The following is an 8,461-nucleotide window of genomic DNA, read 5'->3' as shown; positions in this document are numbered from 1 at the left end:
TCTGCTCTCTAGCCATCCCCTATCCTACCCAGAGCACAGTACAGGGCCTGGCAGTGAACACTTGCTGGATGAATGTCTGACGTTTTACCTTAAGTCCACTTTCCTCCTTCTGCTGTGACTGACAGTCTGATCCAAAAACAGCCCTACACAGTCATCTTCTGCACGGAAATCCTTTAGACTGAAATGCCACCAAGCAGTCTCAAGTGAGCCCTCCTCACATACTCCCATCCCAGGGTCAGCTCCCTTGGACACTTCTGCTCCAAGAGCTGAATTTTTCATCCCACAACCCCTCCCTATCCATGACCTAGAACAGTAGAAAGCACCCAAGACCAAGAGGAACGACCCCTGGGATTCTTGTTCTGCCACAGATGACCATGCCCTATGCCATCCTTGGGGGGCCACTTCATCCCACAAGGGGTGTCCGTCCATCCCTTTCCCTGAACTAGGGAGGGTTGCTCTGTTTAACCTTATCGAGCAAGCGTGAGCATCTGAGAAAGCATTCTCAGAAATAAGCAGTTATCTGCAAGGAACGAGGGATTAAGGTGACTGTATGTGTAAAGGGACAGCCACTCTGGCTTCAGGCTAAAATTTTCCAGAGCAAGGTAATGTGCTGCCACTGTCCTGGCCTCCCACCTGCCCAAGACCAAGGCCAGCTGGGCTCTCATATGCCCGGCATGGAGGGCATAACTCACTGTGTGGCTGGGTCCCGGTGACTCCTCCTCTCTCAGCCTCATGCTTCTCATCTGGAAAATAAAGATATGGTTTTTTTGCCCCAGCTATCTCAGGGGACTACTGAGGAGATGAAATGAGGACATAAATAAAGAGCTTCATTTCTTGGTGTTCTGGCCAGCCCAACAGCCTTTACTCCCAGCTTTGAACCTCCTGCATGGGGCCAGAATAGCTCTGTCTCTTGCACCCCCAAAAGCACGGTCACAGTCAGCAGCTATGTGATACTGGCAAATCACCCAACCACTCTGAGCCTCACTGGAGGGTTGGAATTCAGGATTCAGCTTCTCCACCCAATGCCGTGTAAACCATGTCCCTTGAAATAAACATGTAGGAGTCATTTGGTCCATTGCCCTGTGCCCATCAACCAGCCCAGACAGATGCTCAACTCCAGTTCCCAAAGGAAGCAGGCTCTGACTTCTTGGACCACCCATCTCAAGGTTCCCTAATCTGATCTCACTGGGCCTGAGTTTTTAAATCTGCAACATAGGAACAAACTCCTGCCCCGGCCCCAGTGCCCCCAATTCATTCTCACCCCATCCCCTCTTACCATCCTCCCATCCATGAGGACTCAGATGTGTGCCGGCTTTGAGGCCTCCTATCCCTTGGGCTTCACTGTCTGTACTGGCCTCTATTTCCTGCTTCTGACCCATTTACAGAGCAGGGCTGAGGCCATCCCTTATGAATATGCATATAGGATAATGAGAACTTGGGATTGGGGGAGCATCTGGGGAGAGGTATTCACGTAGGCACCATCCACTTTGCTCTCCCCATAAACACCCCCCAACCAAGGCTGTCCTTCCTCACAAAGTGTGCATGGGATTTCGGAGCAAAGGCTAAAGTAACAATAATCATATTCACAGCATGCATTTTTAAGAGCTTACAACATGCCAGGCACTCTGCTGGGATTATCGCCTTTAAGATGCATTTAAGGTAGGAACTATTGCCCCCATTTAGCAAATAAGGAAATTGATGCTCCAAGCAGTTAGGTAACTTGTACATAAATCGTATGGGGAACATGCACAGTGATCATGTGCCGAGCCAGGGTGGAACCCAGGTTTTCTCAGGAGAATGGAATTCCAAAGCTGGTGCTCTAAACTCCTGCTGCCCAGATGTTCAGGGCCAAGCCAGGAGCCCTGAGCGGTCATGGGGCCACATCTGGATCTCACATGCCAGCAGATGAGCCCCCCGTGGTCTTAGGTGATCTTGTGAAAGGACCCAGGTCCTGGCAGGGACTTTATGTGGAAAGTATGGAGACAGGCAGACACGATGTGTGTTCACACACGTGCAGGCACACAGTGATGCAAACTTGAGCATGCACACACACACAGGGTGTTCTGCGTGCATGGATGTAACTGTGTGGGGTGGGAGTACCCATGTGGCTGCCCGATATATGTGCCTCTGTGCTGCTCTGGTGACTTTTTTCCAATCAGCACTTAGAAAGGGCCACAGTGGGCCAGGAGCTGGGAATGCAGTGTGAATAGGGCAGACACAGTCCCAGCCTGTGTGGAGTGGATGGTCTGTGGGATTTGCTTCCCATGTGCAGTAACACTCTGGAAGGAATCCATTTCCTTCGTGGGAAGCTACTAGGGGTTGAGAGAGAAGATGGGTAAGAGTGGAAAAGGTAGGACATCTGAGGTAGGTAGCTCAAGGGAGCCTCTGGCACTTGCCAGAAATGTGTGGAGGAGAGAGCCAGGGCCTGGCACCAGCTCCACGAGAGTCACAGGTCTGAGGATTCCCAAAGGTCTCCAGACGCTTTCCTTACAGATGTCCAGGGTCTTCTGTGAAAGCACATGTGGGCTGTGTGTGTGTGTTGGGGAGCAGGGGTGTTTAGGTATATGTGCACAGGTGAGCGTGTGTGGTTATGTGGATATATGCATGGAATGTACATGTATAAATGTGGGGACATGGGTAAGTCATATGTGGTGTGTACACATGTGGGGTTTACATGTAGAGGTAGGGGTATGCCTATGTGTGTGGCAGGGCCTGTTACTGCAAAGGAGAGAAGAGAGGGCCATTTGGCCCAGGTCTCACATTCAGAAGCCTCAAAAACTGCATCCAAAAATGAGATGGAATGAAAGAAGGGAGAGAGGGATGGATGGCTAGGTAGATGGACAGGCAGAGGGCTGGCTGTGCAGAGAGATGGACAGAGGGTTGGACAGGGGAATGGATATGTGATAAAGCAGATACTGCAAAACGTTCATTGTAGCCCCCAGGTGCTGAGTATACAGGTGCTCACCGTACCATTCTTTCAACCCTTCTGGAGGCTTGACACTTTTCATAATGCAAGGTGCACCCAAAGTGGGCTGGATGTCTAGCCCCGGAGAATCATGGATGAGATGGGAAAAACAGAATGCTCTTCATGCCATTTGAAACTTACATCTAATCACTGGACCACACAGCAATGTGAAATCACATTTTTTATAATTCTTGTGATGATCTTGTGAGTCTGCCAATTGTATTGCATTGGATGTGTGTGGGTGCATGTGTGTGTTAAAAAACATTAATTTGTTAAATAAAAACATACCATAATTGTGAACATGCTATTTAGGCATTTCTTCATTTTTAAATTACCAGGAGACTTAAAAGATAGAAGTGGTCTGGCTCGGCCAGGCATGGTGGCTCATGCCTGTAATCCCAACACTTTGGGAGGCCAAGGCGGGCAGATCACCTGAGGTTGGGAGTTCGAGACCAGCCTAACCAACATGGAGAAACCCCACCTCTACTAAAAAATACAAAATTAGCCAGGCATGGTGGCGCATGCCTGTAATGCCAGCTACTTGGGAGGCTGAGGCAGGAGAATAGCTTGAACCCAGGAGGTGGAGGTTGCAGTGAGCTGAGATCGGACTATTGCACTCTAGCCTGGGCAACAAGAGTGAAACTCCATCTCAAAAAAAAAAAAAAAAAAGAAGTGGCCTGGCTCTTTCCATCTGTGAGCTCCTGCTATGTAGCATGTGTGTATGGGTTTGCATGTATGTGCACATGTCAGGGATGTGAGCACACGTGGGTGGGTCAGACTGACACCCATGTGAGTGCCCACACAGAGAGCTCAGCCTCCTCCAAGCCCCACTGGGGCCAGCACCACTCTGAGGTGAGGAGGATGTCTTAGGACTGAGGAAGGGCAGCCACTAGCCCCAGGGCAGCATAGGGGACCAGGAACTCTGTCATCTGAGGCTTGGACACGCTCAGGCCAAGCGGCGTCCTCCTGGCCAGCAGTGAGAGTGTGGGAGGCTGTTTCCTGGAGGAGGGTGGGGCAAAGGCAGGATGTCCATAGCCCTCCTGGGCCCAGTGACTCCTTTCTTCCTCCCCATACATTTGTATCTCCTGTCGAGACCATTCATCCTCCCCTGCTCAGTGCCTGTGGGCCCAAGCAGTCAATACCCCATCATTGGACAGATGGAGAAATGGAGGCCTGGAGATAATGCAGCCACTCAGGTCACACAGCAAGACAGCCCAGAGCCAGCCTGAGATCCATCCTGGGTTCTAATCTCTGCCCCTACTCCCCGCCATCTCTGCATCTCCCTCCTTCAATCATTTTTCCACCAGCCAAGGCCTACAGGGGTCCTACAGAATGGGCTCCAGGCCCAGCAGACCCAGCAGGGGAGGCCCGAGAGTGCCCTCCTGCCTGAGGAGGTCACATACAAAATCTAGGAAGACAGATGGGCACCAGAAACAGCAGGTGGCTGAGAGGTAGGTCCTGGCTCAGCCACCAACCCTGTTAGAGTGACCCTAGATAGCCCCCTGCCCCTCTCTAGGCCTCAGTTTCTCCATCTGTAAATAAATGGGTTGAGGCCGGGAGCAGTGTCTCACACCTGAAACCCCAGCACTTTGGGAGGCCTAGGTAGGCATCACTTGAGCTCAGGAGTTCAAGACCAGACTGGGCAACATGGCAAGACCCCCATCTCTATTAAAAACACAAAGAAATAGCTAGGCATGGTGGTGCACACCTGTGGTCTCGGCTACTCAGGAGGCTGAAGTGGGAGCATCGCTTGAGCCTAGGGAGTAGAGGTTGCAGTGAGCCAAGATTGCACCACTGCACTCCAGCCTGGGCAACAGAGTGAGACCCTATCTCACACACAAAAAAAAGATACACAAATTAAAATAAATAGGTTGAACTATTAACAGTGGCTTTCAAATAATGTTTTGAAGCAGAATCCCTAAGTAGCTACAAGAGGAGCTCTCCTGGCCCACGTGGGGAAGGCAGGTGGATCTTGGCCCCTCACCCACTCTCCACTAAGAAGCTGGCCAAAGAATGTCCCACCAAATCACAGAAGCAGTGGACAAAAAACCAGCCTTCAGCACATAACCAGGCCCCAATTCCAGTTGGGCCATTTACCAACTGCATAGACCTAGGCAAGGCTCTCCAAGCCTCAGCTTGCTCATCTGTAAAATGGGGGCAACGATACCAACCTCCTACAGCTGTGTGACAATTAACTGAGATAATTCATGCCCAGTGTTTGGTATGCGGGGAACATATTAAAACTTGAAGCAACAGTGACTGTTACTACTAGTTAGCCCTCAGATGAGAACCAGCGTGAACCCTCCGACTTCACCATGAGTTGTATCTCTTGTGCCAGACCCCAAAGCCAGTGTATTTTGGCAGCTACTATCCCAAATTCCTCAGCTCTGTCTACCTCTGCAGCTGCTCCAGAAGAGCTGGGCATGCAGGGGCTGCTGCAAGACCAGGCCTGGGCCCTGGGGAGAGCAAGCACAGGGCTCCCTGTAATCAGGCCAGGCCTCAGAGCAAGGCCCGTTTCATCTGGACAACCAAGCCCCTGGCAGGCCATCATTAACTCCCCCCTCCCTTGCTCAGCACCCAACCCTGACCCAGATGCTGAAGCCTCAGAGAGAAGGCAGCAGGCGTTTAGCCAAAGCCTTTCATTCCTAGGATCCCTCCCCAGGGTCTCCCAGGACCACTGGACTCAGGGAAGGTTCTGGTGACATAAGCAGGAAGGAAAGTCTGTCTGAAGCCAGGACCTCCACTCGCCCTACAGGCAGCAGTCCACCCTGAGGAACAACGGAGACCTGGCATTGAGACTCCTACAACCTCAAAGCTGAAGAAAGCTCTAAAACCATCTCATGTATATACGTACAATACTATACTATTCAGCCTTAAAAAGACAGGAAATTCTGACATATGCTGCAACATAGCTGAACTTTGAGGATGTTATGCTAAGTAAATAAGCCAGACACAAAAGGACAAAAACTGTATGATTTCACTTATACAAGGTACCCAGAGTACTCTAATTTGTAGAGACAGAAACTACAGTGGTAGTTGCAGGGACTGGGAAGACAGCAGAATGGAGAGTTATTTAAAGAAAAAAGCAAGATGGGCCGAGCGCAGTGACTCGTGCCTGTAATCCCAGGTACTCTGGAGGCTGAAGCAGGAGAATTGCTTGAACCCGCGAGGCAGAGGCAGTGAGTTGAGGTCTCGCCATTGCACTCCAGCCTGGGCAACAAGAGTGAAACTCCATCTCAAAAAAAAAAAAAAAAAAAAGAAAGAAAGAAAAAGAAAAGAAAAGATGAAAGACAAGTGTTGGCTGGGTGTAGTGGCTCATGCCTGTAACCCTAGCACTTTGGGAGGCTGAGGCAGGAGGACTGCTTGAGCCCAGGAGTTCAAGACCAGACTGGACAACATGGCGAGGCCTCTATCTCTACAAAACATATATATATATATATGTTTTGTTTTGTTTTGAGACGGAGTTTCACTCCTGTCACCCAGGCTGGAGTGCAATGGCATGATCTTGGCTCACTGCAACCTCCATCTCTAAGGTTCAAGCGACTCTTCTGCCTCAGCTTCCCAAGTAGCTGGGATTACAGGCACCCGTGATCATGCCCGGCTAATTTTTGTATTTTTAGTAGAGATGAGGTTTCACCATGTTGGCCAGGCTGGTCTTGAACTCCTGAGCTGAGGTGATCCGTCTGCCTCAGCCTCCCAAAATGTTGGGATTACAGGTATGAGCCACCACACTCAGCCTCATACAAAGTAATTTTTTAAAAAAATGTTTAAAAAGAAAGACAAGTGTTGGTGAGGATGTAGAGAAAAGAAAACACTTGTACACTTCTGGTGGGAATGTGAACTGGTACAATCATTATGGAAAATAGTATGAAGGTTCCTAAAAAACTAAAAATAGAACTACCACATGATCCAGCAATCCCACTTTTGGTTATATATCCAAAATAAATGAAATCAGTAAGTCAAAGAAATATCTGCACTCCCATGTTCACTGCAGTATTATCCACAATAGCCAAGATATGGAAACAACCTAACTGTCCATCACGGGATGAATGGATAAAGAAATTGTGACGCCAGACACGGTGGCATCACATCACTCCTGTAATCCCAGCACTCTGGGAGGCCGAGGTGGGTGGATCACCTCAGGTCAGGAGTTCGAGACCAGCCTCGCCAACATGGTGAAACCCTGTCTCTACTAAAAACACAAAAACTAGCCAAGCATGGTGGCAGGTGTCTGTAATCCCCACTACTTGGGAGGCTGAGAGAGAAGGACTGCTTTAACTCGGGAAGTGGAGGTTGCAGTGAGCCAAGACCACACCATTGCGCTTCGGCCAGGGGAACAAGAGCAAAACTCTGTCTCAAACAAACAACAACAAAAAATTGTGATATACACACAATAGAATACTATACAGCCTTTAAAAAGAAGGACATCCTGTCATTTGCGATAACATAGATGAACCTGGAGAACATTATGTAAAGTGAAGTAAGCCAGTCACAGAGAGATTAATACTGCATGATCTCACTTATGTGAAATTTAAGAAATTGGACTCATAGAAGCAGAGAGCACAACAGTGGTTAACAGGGGCTGGGGCCAGGCCCAGGAGAAGGGATTGAGGAGATGTTGGTCAATGGATACAAAATTTCAGTTAGACAGGAGGAATAAATTCAAGAGATTTATTGTATAACATAGTCACTATAGTTATTAACAATGTATTATATACTTCAAAATCACTAAGTAAATTTTAACTGTTCTCTTTGCAAAAAAATTAGTATGTGAGGTAATGCAACTTCGCCCAGTTAGCCATTCCACAATGTATACATATTTATTTATTTATTTATTTTATTTTTTGACAGGGTCTTACTCTGTTGCCCAGGCTAGAATGCAGTGGTGTGATCCCAGCTAACTTCAACCTCCACCTCCTGGGCTCAAGCCATCCTCCCACCTCAGCCTCCCGAGTAGCTGGGACTACAGGTGTGCACCACCACACCCAGATAATTTTTGTATTTTTTGTAGAGAGGGGGTCACATCATGTTGCCCAGGCTGATCTCGAACTCCTGGGCTCACGTGATCTGCCCACCTCAGCCTCACAAAGTGCTGCAATTACAGGCATGCACTGCCATGCCTGGCCAATATATACATATTTCAAAACATATTGCACACCATAAATGTATAAATTTGTATTTGTCAATTAAATTTTTTAAAGTTCTCTGATTTGAATAATAAAGAAATAAACACACATCTAGTGCCTTCTCTCAGTTAACAGATGGAGAAACTGAGGCCAAGACAGAAGAAGGGACTTACCAGAGCACACACAATGGGTGTGCGTTGAGAGGCATTCTCTGGCTTCCTGCTTCTTCCTAAACAAGCCCTCACCCCCACACCCCAGTCTGCCCTACTGCTGGAACAGCCCCCTAACTACAAGCTTCCAGCTGGTTCTTCAGCACATCCAGAATTTCATCAGTCTTTTTAAAAAATAACTTTGCTCCTTTACTCTGGGT

The sequence above is a fragment of the Rhinopithecus roxellana genome, chromosome 12 (assembly GCF_007565055.1).
Source record: "Rhinopithecus roxellana isolate Shanxi Qingling chromosome 12, ASM756505v1, whole genome shotgun sequence".
In the NCBI taxonomy this organism is placed as follows: Eukaryota; Metazoa; Chordata; class Mammalia; order Primates; family Cercopithecidae; genus Rhinopithecus; species Rhinopithecus roxellana.
This window is presented reverse-complemented; position numbering follows the sequence as displayed.